At 52.4% G+C, this 17438-nt stretch overlaps 1 pseudogene; it reads left to right on the top strand.

The window, feature by feature from the left end:
* Positions 1-14735: 14735 nt before the first annotated feature.
* LOC115835919 lies at positions 14736-15223 on the top strand (annotated as a pseudogene).
* Positions 15224-17438: the final 2215 nt, after the last annotated feature.

Raw genomic sequence — 17438 nt, 5'->3', positions numbered from 1 at the left:
CTGAGGCAGGAGAATCACTTGAACCCAGGAGGTGGAGGTTGCAGTGAGCAGAGATCGCGCCATTGCACTCCAGCCTGAGCGACAGAGGGAGACTCTGTGTTAAAATAATAATAATAGTAGTAATAATAAAATGATGCAGTTAACACTCATCAGTGGGTTCTGACTGAAACAGAGACCACCATGAGCTCTCACTTAACAAACGGGTGAGTCCCAGTGGTATGTTGGCTGCTGGACCCTCCCTACCAGAGATGAAAGTGGGACAGGCAGTAGAGGGTGAGCCCTGGTAGAGCCCTAGGAGGCCTCTGGTCCAGCCTGTCCATTTCACATTGAAGGGACAGAAGCCAGAGAGGCAGGGACCAGCCTGAGGTCACATGTGTGCTGCCGTCAGCCTAGAATGCCCATTCACCCTCACTCTCAGCTCAGGCCTCTCACATGGGCTTTCTCCGAGAGTGGGCTGGCTGTCAGCAGGCACTGTCTCCCTGCTGAAGCCCAATGTGTCCTGTCTGAACCCCCCATAACAGCCCTGCTGATTCTGCTGCCACTGCTTGCTGACATTTTCTTCCCTTCTGGCCACGCTGTTCTGTTCACGAAGTGCACCAATCCATGCCTCATCGTGGCATAGAGCTTGGGCCCTTCATCCTGAGTAGAAGTCTGTGGACAGAATTCAGGAGATCTGTGAACTTGGATAGGAAGAAAATAACACCTTTATTTTTACCAATGTTGAACGGAAATTTGGCATGCCTTTCATTATGACTGTAGGCTACAGACCACAGATAAACTGGTAATATCTGTGACTTTATCACCAGCGTCCACACAGGGCCTGACAAGAGGGTGAGTCAGCTGCAGTTCCTGCCTTCCCAGAGCTGCCCTGAGTTTGCAGGGATTTGCAGGAGGGGCCAGGAGACCTGGGCTGGAGTGTTGCTGTGGGAGTGAAGAAGGGAAGGAGACCAAATCCAGAGGTAATGAAGCAGTCACATTTGGCAGGCCTTGGTGGCCTGTGTGACATGCAGCCAACACTGCACTGTCTCTCACCCTGAGCCCTCTCCCCTCCCTGGTGTTTGAGTTAGTTTTGTGCTGCTATAACAGAATACTGGGTAATTTATAAAGAAGAGAAATTTGTTTCTCGCAGTCCTACAGGCTAGGAAGTCCAAAACCAAGGTGCCAGCATCTGGTGGGGGCCTTCTTGCTGCATCCTCACATGGCAGAAGGTAGAAGGGCAAAAGAGCACTCAGGTGTGCAAGAGAAAGGAGGCCAAGTTTATCCTTTATAAGGATGCCACTCCAACAGTAACAAACCCACTCCCACTCCATAATAATGACATTAATACATTTGTGAGGGAAGAGCCACCATGACCCAATCACCTCTTAAAGGCCCCACCTCTCAACACTGTTGCATTGGGGATTAAGTGTCCAGCACAAGACACATTCAAACCATAACACCCACCTTTTAGGACCCAGGAATCAGCCCCTCCAGGCTTCTTCAGAGTCAGGTCCTTAGGGGTCCATCCTGGGCCCAGCTCCTCCCTCCCATGGCACCAAACTCCATCACACACCAACCACTCCCCACATCTGCTTGACCTTCAGCCCTTACCTTTTCCTGTGCCCAGCTAAAAGTTCAAGAAGTTCATAGAAATGCCGGAAAGGACACCTCAATGTGTCTGCCAGATCTCATCCTCCTGCAGGCTCTCCCTCTCGATTTCTTTCCAGACGCCCCCTCCTTTGCTCTCAGCTCTCATCCATCTGGCGATTTCATCTTCTAAGTACTCTCAGGTCCATCTGCTTCACACCATCCCCACTGTCGCGAGTTCTTCTGCGTGAACTCTTTTAACAGCGTATTTGTTTTCTATTCCTGCATAACAAATTATCACAGACTAAGTGCTTTGTCAGCTCACAGTGTTATTGGTTGGTAGTTCAGGCTCACTGTAACTGGGTTCTCTGCTCAGGGCATCCCGAGGCCAAAATCCTGGTATTGGCCAAGGCTGAGGTCTTACCTGGGACTTGGAGCCCTTTTCCCAGATCATGTAGTTGTTGGCAGAACTCATTTCCTTGCAGCTAGAGAACTCACGGAGGCTTCCTTGACTTTTTTTTTTTTTTAGGCAGGGTCTCGCTCTGTTGTCCAGGCTAGAGTGCAGTGGTATGATCTCAGCTCACTGTAGCTTCAATCTCCTGGGCTCAAGCGATCCCCCCACCTCAGCCTTCCAACTAGCTGGGACCACAGGTGCACACCACCATGCCCAGTTAATTTTTGTATCTTTTTTTGGTAAAGACGGTGGCTTGCTATGTTGGTGAGGCTGGTCTTGAACTCCTGGGCTCAAGCAATCCATGCACCTCGGCCTCCCAAAGTGTTAGGATTACAGGTGTGAGCCACTGTGCCTGGCCTTTATTTTTATTTATTTATTTATTATTTTTTAAAAATAGAAATAAGGTCTCACTATGTTGCCCAGGCTGGTCTCAAACTCCTGGGTTCAAGTGATCCTCTTGGCTCTGCCTCCTGAAGTGCTCGGATTACAGGCGTGAGACACTGTGCCCAGCCCCTTGGGGTGTGTGTGTGTGTTTGAGATGGAGTCCCTTTCTGTCACCCAGGCTAGAATGCAATGGCATGATCTCGGTTTACTGCAACCTCTACCTCCCGGGTTAAAGCAATTATCCTGCCTCAGCCTCCCAAGTAGCTGGGATTACAGGTGCCTGCCACCATGCCTGGCTAATTTTGTTTGTGTTTTTAGTAGAGATGGGGTTTTACCATGTTGGCCAGGCTGGTCTCAAACTCCTGACCTCAGGTGATCCACACATCTTGGCCTCTCAAAGTGCTGGGACTGCAGGTGTGAGCCACCACGCCTGGCTGAACTTTTTAAAATGGACATTTTTTCTCCATAACTACAATACCATCATCACACCTAATGAAACTAACACTAATCCTCTAGTTCCTTCTTCAGGCCAGCAGAAGCACATCTCTCTGACTTACCCCGTCTTTAAGAGTCCCCTTTCAAGAGATCACCTGATTAGGTCAGGCCCACCCAGGACCATCTCCCTTTTGATCAATTCAACTGTGAGGGACCCGAATCACACTTGCAAGTTTCTCTTTTGCCAAATAATGTAACATAATGACAGGAGTGATATTCCATCATATCTACAAGTCTCACTCATACTGAAGCAGAGAAAATGACACAAGGATATGGTCACTGGTAGTCATTTTAGAATTCGCCTACCACAAACATCCTCTTCGTGGGGCGATATGGCTGAGATGTTTGTCCCCTCCAAATCTCATGTTGAAATGTGACTACTAATGTTGGAGGTGGGGCCTGGTGGGGGGTGTTTGGGTCATGGGGGCAGACCCCTCATGAATGGCTTGTGTCCTCATCATGGTAATAAGTGGCAATGAGTTCACGCAAGATCTGGTTGTTTAAAAGCGTGTGGCACGCCGGGCGTGGTGGTTCATGCCTGTAATCCCGGCACTTTCGGAGGGTGAGGTGGGCAGATCACCCGTGGTGGCGCTCACCTGTAATCCCAGCTACTCAGGAGGCTGAGGCAGGAGAATGGCTTGAACCCAGGAGGTAGAGCTTGCAGTGAGCCAAGATCACACCACTACACTCCAGCCTGGGTGACAGAGCGAGACTCCATCTCTAAATAAATAAATAAATAAATTAAATAAATAAATAAATTTGGGGGAGTCTATAAAATGGATCACAGACCTAAATGGAAGAGTTAAAACTGTGAAACTTTTACATGAAAACAGCAGAAAATCTTATTAACCTTGAGTTAGACAGAGGCTTCTGAAATAGCACACAAAAAGCACAAACTATAAAAGGAATAATTGATAAACTGGACTTTATCCAAATTAAATTTTTCTGGTTTTTGCAAAGCATACATCCAACAAAGGACTTGTATCTAGAACACTTTCTCAGCCTTTTTCCATTCCCTTCCTCATCCAAGGAATATTTTTAGACAATCCTTCCTAATCACCCCCATGAAAATTTAATACACAGGTACCCGGTTATGTATTGTGCGTTTATTGTGCTTTGTAGATAAAGAGCACAATGTTTTCATTTCAGAAGAACCAATTTTTCCCACTGGGGGCAATTTTGCCTCCATTGAAAATGCATGCTCAGGCCAGACGCAGTGGTACACGCCCGTTGTAATCCCAGCACTTTCGGAGGCAGAGGCAGGCAGATCACTTGAGCTCAGGAGTTTGAGACCAATCTGGACAACGTGGTGAAACCCAGTATCTACAAAAAAGTACAAAAACTAGCTGGGTGTGGTGGTGCATGCCTGTGGTCCCAGCTACCCAGGAGGCTGTGGTGGGAAGATCACCTGAGTCCTGGAGGTCCCCGGGGGTCCAGGCTGCAATGAGCCACTGCACTCCAGCCTGGGCAACAGAATGAAACCCTGTCAAAAAAAAAAAAAAAAAAAAAGAAGAAGAAGAAGAAGAAAATACATGACCTAGAATATAAAAAAAACTCTTACTAGTAAACAATAACAACCCATTTTTTTTTTTATTTTTAATGGGCAAAAAGTTTGAATAAACTTTTCACCAAATAAGATACACAGATGACGAACATGAAAAGAAGTTCAAAACCCTGAGTCCTGGCCGGGCGTGGTGGCTCACACCTATAATCCCAGCACTTTGGGAGGCCGATGCGGGAGGATCATGAGGTCAGGACTTTGAGACCAGCCCATCCAACAGGATGAAACCCTGTCTCTACTAAAAATACAAAAATTGGCTGGGCGAGGTGGCTCATGCCTGTAATCCCAGAACTTTGGGAGGCCGAGGCAGGTGGATCACGAGGTCAGGAGTTTGAGACCAGCCTGGCCAAGATGGTGAAACCCCGTCTCTACTAAAAATACAAAAATTAGCTGGGTGCAGTGGCGGGTGCCTGTAATCCCAGCTACTTGGGAGGCTGAGGCAGGAGAATCGCTTGAACCCATGAGGCAGAGGTTGCAGTGAGCCGAGATCATGCCACTGCACTCTAACCTGGGTAACAGAGTGAGAGCCCATCTCAAAATAATAATAATAATAATAATAATAATAATAATAATAATACAGAAATTAGCCTGGTGTGATGGTGCATGCCTATAATCCCAGCTACTCGGGAGGTTGAGGCAGGAGAATCGCTTGAACCCAGGAGGCAGAGGTTGCTGTGAGTCGAGATCACGCCACTGCACTCCAGCCTGGGTGACAGAACAAGACTGTTTTGAAAACAACAACAACAACAACAACCATGAGTCCCAGCCGGGCGCGGTGACTCACGCCTGTAATCCCAGCACTTTGGGAGGGTGAGGCGGGCGGATCATCCGAGGTCGGGAATTCAAGACCAGCCTTGCCAACATGGAGAAATCCCGTGTCTACTAAAAATACAAAATTAGCCAGGCACGGTGGCGCATGCCTGTAATCCCAGCTACTCAGGAGTCTGAGGCAGGAGAATCACTTGAAACTGGGAGGCAGAGGTTGTGGTAAGCCAAGATCGTGCCATTGCACTCCAGCTAGGGCAACAAGAACAAAACTCTGTCTCAAAAAAAAAAAAAAGATTCCCTAGGGAATAAGATGTTACAGTGAGACACCTCTATACACATACCAGAATGGCCCAAAACGAAGAAGACTGAACACACTAAGTGTTGGTGAGGACGTGGAGGAACTGGAATTCTCACGCACTGCTGGTGGGAATGTAAATGGGCATCCACTGAAAAACAATTTGACCGTTTCTTGAAAAGTTGAACACATGCCTGCCACATGGCCCAGCCATTGTACTCTTAGGTATTTATCCAACTGAAATGAGAGCACACATCCACACAGAGACTTGAACAGGAAGGTTCATAGTCACTTTAGAGCTAAAATTTTAAAAGTGCCCATCAACAGGTGAACAGATCAGCTAACTGCATATCCAGTTGCATATCCTACAATTGGATACTACTCAGCAATAAAAAGGAATGAACTATTAATGGCATCTAAGAAAATGGATGAACCCCAAAATAGTTATGCTGAGTGAAAGAAGCCAGACCAAAAAAGAACAGGTTATGATTCCACTTACACGAAATTCTGAAAATTTCAGTCTCATCTACAGTGACAGAAGCAGACCAGTGGTTGCTTGGGGGTGGGATGGGGGTGGGGTAGAGAGGGGAGGGGGATGAAGAGGGAATGGATTACAAAGGGACAGGGGCACACTTTTTTTTTCTTCTTTTTTTTTGAGATGGAGTCTCACTCTGTCACTCAGGCTGGAGTGCAGTGGTGCGATCTCAGCTCACTGCAACCTCTGCATCTTTCGTTCAAGCGATTCTCCTGCCTCAGTCTCCCAAGTAGCTGGGACTACAGGTACCTGCCACCACACCGGCTAATTTTTGTATTTTTAGTAGAGATGGGTTTTCGCCATGTTTGGCCAGGCTGGTTTCAAACTCCTGACCTCAGGTGATCCACCTGCCTCGGTCTCCCAAAGTGCTGGGATTACAGGCGTGAGCCACCGGGCCCAGCCAGTGGCACACTTTTGGGAGTGATGGAAATGGTCATTATCTTACTGTGGTGATGGATTCACAGAATGTACATCTATATGTCAAAACTCATCAAATTGTATACTTCAAATATGTGTGATTTATTTTATTTTATTATTTTATTTTGAGACAGGGTCTTGCTTTGCCACCCAGGCTGGAGTGCAGTGGCACTATCATAGCTCACTGTAGCCTTAAACTCCTGGGCTCAGGCAATCTTCCTGCCTCAGCCTCCCGAGTAGCTGGGATTACAGGCATGCGCTACCACACCCAGCTAATCTTTTATTTTTGTAGAGATGAGGTCTCACTATGTTGCCTAGGCTGGTCTTGAACTCCTGGGCTTAAATGATCCTCCCACCCGTGTCCACGCATGGTCCTTCCCTCTGCCGCACACAGAGGAAGGACCCGGGGCAAGGGGATCTGTGCGAGCTGAGTGGGGGAGCCTAGGAGAGAGGGGATCCGAGGGAGGGGGCAGAGGGGAGGGGGTGCATGCCCCACCACTGCTGGGCTTCCTGTCCCCCCTCTCCCTCCCCACCAGCCTGCAGCCTTCCAACCTGTGCCCCCGACCCTCTGCTCAGACCTTCCCCCCAGCTCCAAAACCCTCCTGGGCTGCCAGGCCCCGCCCCGTCGCCCCCCATCCTCCACCCCCTGCCCCTTGCTGACCTCATCACCCAGCCCTCTCCCATCCCTCCTCCTGCGGTTCCCTCTGCCGGGAAGATCTTCCCAGTCTCCCCAACCTCCCTCTGTCCCCTCCTCCAGGTCCCCGCACAGTCCCTTCTGGAGAAGGACCACCGATGCAAGCCCCGCCTCCACCCCCTCACTCCTCACCCGCCCCCATCCCCCTCATCAGCCCCACTCCCCTCACCCGCTCCCCTCACCCTCCCCTATCCCCCTGGCCCGCCCCCACCCCCCTCACTCCTCACCGGCCCCCCCCCCTCACTCGTCACCCTCCCGTATTCCCCTCGCCCGCCCTCACCCCCCTCACCCCTCCACCGCCCCCAACCCCTCACCTCTCACCCGCCCGCACCCCCTCACCCCTCCACCGCCCCCACCCCCTCACCTCTCACCCGCCCGCACCCCCTCACTCCTCACCCGCCCCCACCCCCCTCACTCCTCACCCGCATCCATTCCCCTCGCCCGCCTCCACCCCCCTCACCCCTCAACCGCTCCCATCCCCCTAGCCCGCCCCCATCCCTCCCGCCCCTCACTCGCCCCATCTCCTGCCCTGGTCTCTCCCAGCACTAGAGAGCGCCGCGGGTTTGCTGCCCGCGTCCCCGCTGAAAGGCGACTCCGGGAGCACAGGCTTCTGCCCTGTCCTGATGTCCCTAGCAGCGCCGGGCACGCAGCAGTGCTCGCTGGGTTTTTCGCACCATTGAGAGGGAAAGGAGCTCGGTGTTCCCTGCAGCCCCTGGAAGTGAGGCGAAGGAGGCCAGGATGGAGTTGGGTGGGCACCCGCCGTGTTGTCGTCCCCGGATCGTGGAGGCCGCGGGGCCTGAGCGCTAGAACCCTGGGGCCGGGCGAGACCCCTGCCCCCTGCCCAACTCCGTCTCAAAAAAAAAAAAAAAAAATAATAAAAAATAATAAATTAAAGTAAAAGCATCTCACGACTGCGCTGCTATAAAGGCAAATGTGTCGAAATTATACGCGAAAACAATTGCTTCCCCCCGAGAGGGCATTCTTCTGATGCTAATAGAAATTGTGGGAGTCAGCCTTGCCGTGGGCGCGGCACCGCCCCCTCCCCGGCCGAACCGCCCGCGCTGCACCGCCAGGGGGCGCCCGACACCCACGTGAGGCTCGAAGCGCCAGCGGGGCGGGGCGGAGAGGAGGTGGGGGCGGAGCCTGGGTAGGCAGGGGCGGGGCAGGGGCGGAGACGGGGGCGGGGCGGGGGCGGAGACGGGGGCGGGGGCGGGGGTAGGGACGGGGGCAGGGACGGGGGCAGGGACGGGGGCAGGGACGGGGGCGGGACGGGGGCAGGGACGGGGGCGGGCCCGGGGGGCGGCCCGGGGGGACGAAGCCGAGCTCCACAGCCAGGACCCTGCTCTCCCGGCCCACCCTTGCGGTCCCGGCTGCACCCAAACCCGACCCCCTGCACTTCTCACCGCCCGGCGTAGTGCATACTGTTCCTTCCACAGGCAACACGCGGCATACCTTCCCCGTTCAAGACCCAGTCGAGGCACCACCGCCTCCAGCAAGCCTTCCCGAGCCTCAGGCTGAACCAGGCACCTCCCTTGGGCTCCTACAGGTGTCCTGGCCACACTGTCACTCTGTATTCGTCACCTGGGACAGTGGACAGTGAGTCCCCCGGCCGGGATGGGGCTGGGTCACCCACGATCCTAGAATGAGCACGTGGTGAGTGGGTTTCAGGTGAATAAATCTGGGAGCCGGGAGCCCCACGCAGCTTACTCAGATAATCGATGGTGGAAGTCCTGTTCCCCCACCCACCTTTGCTTAGAGCCTGCGACCACAGACGCTCAGTAAGTAACTGGGCTCCCTGGCTCCTGCCCCAGCCTGTCAGCTTCCCATCTGTAACATCTGAGGGCTGAATCGTCCTCCTGCAGAACCTCAGGCTCTGAAGGTGATCCTTCGCAGGCCAGCTTCTAACCCAGCCTTTGCATCTAACACCCTTCCCCCGTTCACAGTCTCTGCCTATTCCCTTGTTCAGTTGGGGTGGGGGATCGTTTGTGAGACTTGTCTTCAAATTGTGAGCAATAATAAAGTACTTAAAGATATTTGAAAACTATTTTCTTACGAATAATAGAGAAGATTCCAGTTATCTCTGTAGTAATCTGTCTCACTCATTTGCAACCTTGCAGACTTAGTGGTTTCACAAAGTCTTGCAAATGCTCAACCTTTCATTTGCGTGCTGGCATCAGGCTCACACATGCAGGTGTGACTGGTTCAGGCACAGAGGGAAGCGGACTGCCTGGGTTTAAATTCCAGCTCCTCTCCATGGCTGTGTGACCTTAGGCAAAGTACTCAGCCTCTCTGTGCCTCAATTTCTTCATGTGTAGAGTGGGATGGTGATGTCAGAGCCACCCCCGGGATTCTCAGGACGATTCAGGAAACTGCCTGTGGTGCACTCAGGAGGGTGTGGGCCACAGAGGAAGTGCTCAGTAGGGGTTAGTAGTGAGCAGTGCTATTAGGCCTTCAGGGTCACTGTCATGTGCTCAAGGAAGCAGGAGAGAAAGGAGCGAAGCTTGCCTGGCCCCAGGACGGCACTGCGTGAAGTCCCTGAGACCCTCTTTTCTCACACTCCTCTCATGTAACCCTGGACACACGTGGGGGATGCACCTGTGTTTGTCCTCCCCCCCATCCTCCTGACCGAGAACTCCTGGAGGGAGGACAGGGCTGAATTGTTGGGGGCAAGGGAGAATGTGCCTGCCCTCCTCTCCTGGGCAAGAACTCTTCATTCTGGGGTGGGAGTCAAGGTCCTGACTTGAGGAAGCAGGAGCTCCGCGTGTTAGCTGAGTGAATGAATGAATGAATGAATGAATGCATATGCCAGGGGCAGTGTCACACAGTGGCTAAGGATGGGGGCGTCGGCTTCCAACAGCCTCAGATTCAAATTCTGGCTCACCTGCCTGCCAGTCATGAGGCCCCTACTACCTGACTGCTCTGAGCCCCGGCATCCTCCTCTGCACTGCCCACTCCGTGCCCAACCTCTGGATGTTTGTGTCTGCCTTAAATCCATCCACTGAAGCCCCAAATGCCTGTATTTGGAGATAGAACCTATAAGGAGTTAGTTAAGGTTCAATGAGGTCACGAGGGTGGGGCCATAATGAGGGGATTAGTGCCCTCATTAGAGAAAGCTTGTGCTCTCTCACTCTCTTTTTTTTTTTTTTTTTTTTTTTTGAGACAGAGTCTTACTGTGTCACCCAGGCTAGACTGCAGTAGTGCAATCTCGGCTCACCACAACCTCTGCTTCCTGGGTTCAAGCAATTCTCCTGCCTCAGCCTCCCAAGTAGCTGGGATTACAGGTGTGTGCCACCACGCCCAGCTAATTTTTTTTTGAATTTTTAGTAGAGAAGGGGTCTTACTATGTTGCCCAGGCTGGTCTTGAACTACTGAGCTCAAGTGATCCTCCCACCTCAGCCTCCCAAAGTGCTGGGATTACAGGCATGAGCCACCAAACCCAGCCAAAAACTGAATTTTGAAATTTAATTTTAATTAATGTTAAACAGGCATGTGTGTCTAGCGGCTATAGTATGAGACAGTGCAGTTCTAGAGAAAGGAGAGGCTTGGCCACACAGACTGATTCGAGGGGCAGTGAGAGATCAGCTTCTTCGCAAAAGGCACCCTCTGCCCCGCCCCTTGGCGTGCTTCATCCGTCAGTGCAGGTTGTCTGAAGCAAGGTTCCACTGAACAAGCCAAGGCCCAGCATTCGGTCACCAAGCACTTGTGATGTGCACCGCCCCATGTAATCTTCACAATTGGGTATTGTTGTGTGCGTTATCTTATTTAATCCTAAGAGCTGATCCACAAGGGAGAGATTGTTATCATTTTCATTTGGTCTTAGCCAAAAGGCTGAGAAGCGATGGTTATCATTTTCAAATGTGGATACAGTGCAGAGAAGCAAATCGCCCTGCCCAAGACCACAGAGGCGAGTCCTTTAGGTTTAACCTTCAGGCCTCCCAGCCTCCCCAGGAAACCACCCGGAACAGCTGGAGGCATTCACAGCCCATGTGAGCAAGTTTGTTAGGACTTAAAGTCTGGTGGCTGTTAGGGGTTGAGTGGGGACAGGGACATGGAACTAGTTCTGGAGCTGGGGTTTCTGGCAGAATGTTCCAAAAATAGGAACTAGCAGCCAAAGGACACTGTCCGAAATGACCGGGTCAGGAGTGGTCTGTGTCTGAGCTGGGAGAGGCAGCAGAGAGGACTGTGGTTTGATACACATTTGTGTAAATAAGCACACCTGTTTTGTAGATGGGGAAGCTGGGGCAGAAATGGGGCAAAAACACAAGTTTTAAGCCAATCCTGGACAGACATGGTGGCTCATGCTTATAATCCCCAAACTTTGGGAGGCCAAGGTGGGAAGCTTGCTTGAAGCTAGGAGTTCGAGACCAGCATGGGCAATAAAGCAAGACCCCATGGTATGCGCCCGTAGTCCAAGCTACACAGGAGATTGAGGCAGGAGGATCACTTGAGCCCAGGAGGTCGAGGCTGGAGTGATCTATGTTTGGGCCACTGCACCCCAGCCTGGGTGACAGAGCAAGACCCTGCCTCTAAAAAAATGAAGTAAAATAGGCCAGCCCTGCTGGGGCCGTGCTGGGGTTTGGACTCTGAGCTTCCCTCTGAGCCTTGGTCTCCTCACCAAAACCACTTGGGGGTGGATCTGACTCACATAGAGGCCCCTGCCGCTGGTCAGGCAGTGCCTGGGATGGACCACGCAGGATGGGGGTGGGCAACGGTAAAAATACACCAAGGCCCAGAGTCCAGGCTCCTAGTGTCCAGCCATCACTGGGGCCTAGGAGTGCCCACCCCAACCCTCCATCCACCAGAACTCCTGAAACTGGACTGAGGGGATCACAGCATCCATTCAGTTTTTGGCTGGGTCCAGTGGCTCACACTTGTAATCCCAGCATTTTGGGAGGCCAAGGTGGGAGGATCACTTGAGCTCAGGAGTTCGAGACCAGCCAGGGCAACATAGTGAGACCCCTTCTCTTCTAAAAGAATGTATCTGAGCCGGGCGCTGTGGCTCATGCCTGTAATCCCAGCACTTTAGGAGGCCAAGGTGGGCAGATCACGAGGTCAGGAGATCGAGACCATCGTGGCAAACATGGTGAAACCCCGTCTCTATTAAAAAATACAAAAAAATTAGCCGGGCATGGTGGCGGGTGCCTGTAGTCCCAGCTACTTGGGAGGCTGAGGCAGGAGAATGGCGTGAACCCAGGAGGTGGAGCTTGCAGTGAGCCAAGATAGTGCCACTGCACTCCAGCCTGGGCAACAGAGCGAGACTCCATCTCAAAAAAAAAATGTATCCAGAGATCTGGCAGGAGACTCAGGGAAAATCACTGCAGCGTTGTAACCCCATTTTTCTCCTCTGTAAAGTGGGGGTGGCATGGACGGTCTCCTCGAGTTGCTACAGGGTTGAAGGGGCACTATTTGGGAGCCGTGAGGTGCTCCTGCTTCCACCTGGGGCCTGCACGAGTCCTCCTGGCTCTGACCCCCAACCCAGGACTGGCTCAGGGTGAGGGGTCAGTGGTCCGCATGGCGGAGAGAGAGAAATTCTGAGCCAACAGACTCTGTTCAGGGGACAGGAAAGGCCCTCATCCCCACTGGCTTCCAGATCTCCCAGATAAGGAGAAATTAATGTTTGATCTGAGCTTCATTTCAGAGACAGACGAACCAGTTTACTGCTGCTGACTGAGAGGACACCCCACCCCTGCCATCGCACCTCACTGCCCTTTGGACTTGACACAGGACTTCTCCTGGGCCCCATGGGTCCTGTTGTCCTCAGGCCCCTGTGCTCAGCATGGACTGGGCCGTCGGTGGGCCTGGGGGATGTTTGCTAAAATCAGGTTGCAAATCCAGCCCGCCACCTTCCACCACTTCTTCGTGGGAGAAGCTGCCTCCGAAGCCAGTGCTGGGACCCTTATCAAGAAACCAGCCTCATGGATCCCAACGTGGACGCTGCCAGGAGGAGAAGAACACAGAGATCTGACTGCCCCACTGAGCAGCTGTTGGCCTTGGCCGAGCCACTTCCCCTCTCTGAGCTCCAGACCCTCAGCTGTAGAAAGGAGTCTTGATCCCCTCTCCCCTCCAAACCTGCTGTTCCCCATCTCTTCTCAGTTGGGAGTTCCCCAACTCTATCCTTTTAGCTCCTCAGGCTAGAACTAGGGTCCCCCTTGATTCCTCCCTCACTCTCACCCCACCTCCAGTCCATCAGCAAAGTCCTGTGGGCTGAACCTTCAAAATACATCCACCACGAGAACTTTCCTCCTGCCTGCACTGGTACCAGCCTGCACCACGCCGTGCTGCTCCCTCCTCTACCTGTCTGGTGTGATCCAAGATGAACTCAGCACCTAGAAAGAGCCTTCCATCTTCCACGCATGTTGATTAGAAAATTTACCTGTTTGGCCTGGCACGGTGGCTCATGCCGGTAATCCCAGCACTTTGGGAGGCTGAGGCGGGTGGATCACCTGAGCTTGGAAGTTCGAGACCAGCCTGACCAACATGGAGAAACCCCATCTCTACTAAAAATACAAAATTAGCCAGGTGTGGTGGCACATACCTGTAATCCCAGCTACTCGGGAGGCTGAGGCAGGAGAATCGCTTGAACCCAGGAGGTGGAGGTTGTGGTGAGCTGAGATCGCGCCATTGGACTCCAGCCTGGGCAACAAGAGTGAAACTCTGTCTCAAAAAAAAAAAAAAAAAAAAGAAAGAAAATTTACTTGTTCATTCATTCATCAAACATTGCTGAGAATGTGCCCTATGCAGGACACAGGAGGAGGAGGATTTGGGCCAGGCCCTGGAGAACGGGGGGCTTCCATGGTGGAACATGGAGCATGGGCACCCCAGGCAGTGGGCACAGCAAGTATAAAAAGAGCTTCGAGGTAGGGGTGGGGGCTTCGACTGTTGATGTCAGAGTTGGAGGGCACTGCAAAAGTCCTCATCCTTGGAGCCACCAAAGGGCAAGAGAGAGCTGGGTGAGCTTGGGGATCTGTCAGTGTTCAGTGGGGCTGGTGCCAGGGAATGAGGTAAGACAGGAAGGAGGGGAGGTGGAGAGGTTGGTGGGAGCTGACTGGCCACCAGGGCCTTGCACACCGGGGTAGGAAGCGTGGGCTTTATTTTTTTATTTTATTTTATTTTTGAGATGGAGTCTTGCTCTGTCACCCAGGCTGGAGTGCAGTGGTGCAATCTCGGCTCACTGCAGCCTCCACCTTCCAGGTTCAAGCAATTCTCCTGCCTCAGCCTCCTGAGTAGCTGGGACTACAGGTGCACGCCACCACGCCCGGCTAATTTTTGTATTTTTAGCAGAGGCAGGCATTTCACCATGTTGGCCAGGATGGTCTCGGTCATCTGACCTCATGATCTGCCCTCCTCGTCCTCCCGAAGTGCTGGGATTACAGGGGTGAGCCACTGCGGCCGGCCGGAAGCGTGGGCTTTATTCAGAGGACAGTGGGCGGCCTTGAAGGGCTTTACATGAGGAAAGTGACAACGAGACTTGCACTTTAGAAATGTCACTCTGGGGCCCGGATGAGACGCAGCACCACGCTTGCCCCTTCCTTTCCAGCCGCGGCCCCGGACCTTGCAGCCGCATTGATGTTGATGCCTAAGAAGGACCAGATTGCCATTTATGAACTCCTTTTTAAGGAAGGAGTCATGGTGGCTAAGGAGGGTGTCCACCTGCCTAGGCACCCGGAGCTGGCAGACAAGAATGTGCCCAACCTTCATGTCATGAAGGCCATGCAGTCTCTCAAGTCCCAATGCCACAGGGAGGAACAGTTTGCCTGGAGACATTTCTACTGGGCACCTCACCCGTGAGGGTATCCAGAATCTCCGTGATGACCTCCATCTACCCCCTGAGACTGTGCCTGCCACCCCACACTGCAGCCATCCAGAGACTGGCAGGCCTCGGCTAGGTCTGGAGGGCAATCGACCTGCAAGAGTCACAAGAGGGGAAGCTGACAGAGACCCGCAGACGAGGCACTGTGCCTCCTGGTGCAGACCAGAAAGCCGAGGCTGGGGCTGGGTCAGCAACCAAGTTTAGAGGCAGATTTGGTCGTGGACATGGTCAGCCATGTCAGTAAAACTGGAGAGGATTATTTTGCATTGAATAAACTTATAGCCAGAAAAACTTTTTATTTTATTTATTTTTTATTTTTTTACTGAGACAGAGTCTCACTCTGTTGCCCAGGCTGGAGGGCAGCAGTGTGATCCCAGCTCACTGCAACCTCCACCTCCCGAGTTCAAGTGATTCTCCTGCCTCAGCCTCCCGAGTAGCTGGGATTACAGGCACCCACCACCATGCCCTGCTAATTTTTTTTTGTATTTTTAGTAGAGATGAGGTTTCACCATGTTGGTCAGGCTGGTCTCGAAGTTCTGACCTCAGGTGATCCGCCCTCCTCGGCCTCTCAAAGTGTTGGGATTACAGGCGTGAGCCACGGCGCCCGACCCAGAGAAACTTTTTTAAAAAACAAATGTCACCCTGGCTTCCGGGTGGGGACGCATCAGAGGAGTGACGCATGAACAGGGAGACCCAGCAAGAGGCCAGTCTCTGTAAAGGACAGGGTGTGGACACTAGGGTCCCATGGCCTGGATTTAAAACCCACCTACCTACTCCCTGTGTCTTACCTGGAGGACGCTGGGTCTGTCTCCCTGTCCATCCCGGCAGGGTCAGGCACTGTGCGGGTGCCGTAGTTAGAGCTCGAGTTTTAGTGGGCAGTTATTCAACTGCCTTGAGCCTCACTTCATCTGAAGGTAATGGAGGTAATAACAGTACCCGCCTGCCAGACCAGATGTGACAAATAAGTTGAAATGTGTAAAGCCCTTAGCACAGTCCCTGACACGTGGGGTCAATTGTTAGTATGTTATTAGTCCAGGCATGAAAGTGTGGAGAGGGCCAATTACATGTGTGAGGGCTCAACCACACCCCCCAGAACTCATCTGTCAGAGTCCTAAGCTTTAGTACCTCAGTAAGTGCCTGTATTTGGAGACAGGTCTTTAAAAGGGTAATTAAGGTAACATGAGGTCATTAGGGTGGGCCTTAATCCAATATGACTGGTATTCTTATAACAAGAGGAGGTTAAGGCTGGGCGCGGTGGCTCACGCCTGTAATCCCAGCAGTTTGGGAGGCTGAGGCGGGCGGATCACCTGAGGTCAGGAGTGCGAGACCAGCCTGGCCAACATGGAGAAACCCTGTCTCTACTAAAAATTAAAAAAAGTAGCCGGGCATGGTGGCACACACCTGTAATCCCAGCTACTCAGGAGGCTGAGGCAGGATAATTACTTGAACCCAGGAGGCAGAGGTTTGGAGTGAGCCGAGATCGCACCATTGCACTCTAGCCTGGACAACTGAGCCAGAATCCGTCTCAAACAAACAAAATAAATAAATAAATAAATAACAAGAGGAGGTTAGTGGGCTGGGCGTGGTAGCTCACACCTGTAATCCCAGCACTTTGGGAGGCTGAGGTGGGAGGATTGCTTGAGGTCAGAAGTTCAAGACCAGCCTGGGCAACAAAGTGAGCTCTTATCTCTACAAAAATTTAAAAATAAGTCAGGTGGCGGCAGGCGCAGTGGCTCACACCTGTAATCCTAGCACTTTGGGAGGCCGGGGGTGGGTGGACCATGAGGTCAGGAGTTCAAGACCAGCCTGGCCAAGTGGTGAAACCTTGTCTCTACTAAAAAAAAAAAAAAAAAAAAAGAAATACAAAAATTAGCTGGGCATGGTGGCGGGCACCTGTAATCCCAGGTACTCGGGAGGCTGAGGCAGAGAATTGCTTGAACCCGGGAGGCAGAGGTTGCAGTGCGCCGAGATTGTGCCGCTGCACTCCAGCCTGGTGACAGAGTGAGACTCTGTCTCAAAAATAAATTAAAACAAAATAAGCCACGTGTGGTGGCACATGCCTGTGATCCAAGCTATCTGGGAGGCTGAGACAGGAGGATCGCTTGAGCCCGGGAGCGGGAGGCTGCAGTGAGCTATGATCGTGCCACTGGACTCCAGCCTGGGCAACAGAAAGAGATCTTGTCTCTTAAAAAAAAACAAAACAAAACGGAGATTAGGACACACACACAGAGGAAAGCCCATGTGAGGACACAGGGAGAAGACTGCCATCTGCAAGCCAGGAAGAGAGGGCTCAGGAAGAACCCTTGATCTTGATTAGCCAGCACCTTGATCTTGGACTTCCAGTCTCCGGAACCTTGACAACGTGAATTTCTGTGTAAGCCGCCCGGTCTGCCTTACTCATTACAGCAACCCTGGAACACGAATGCACCGTGTCAGGCAGCGGTGGCAGCATCAGAATG

This window comes from Nomascus leucogenys, chromosome 7b (assembly GCF_006542625.1).
Source record: "Nomascus leucogenys isolate Asia chromosome 7b, Asia_NLE_v1, whole genome shotgun sequence".
In the NCBI taxonomy this organism is placed as follows: Eukaryota; Metazoa; Chordata; class Mammalia; order Primates; family Hylobatidae; genus Nomascus; species Nomascus leucogenys.
This window is presented reverse-complemented; position numbering and strand designations above follow the sequence as displayed.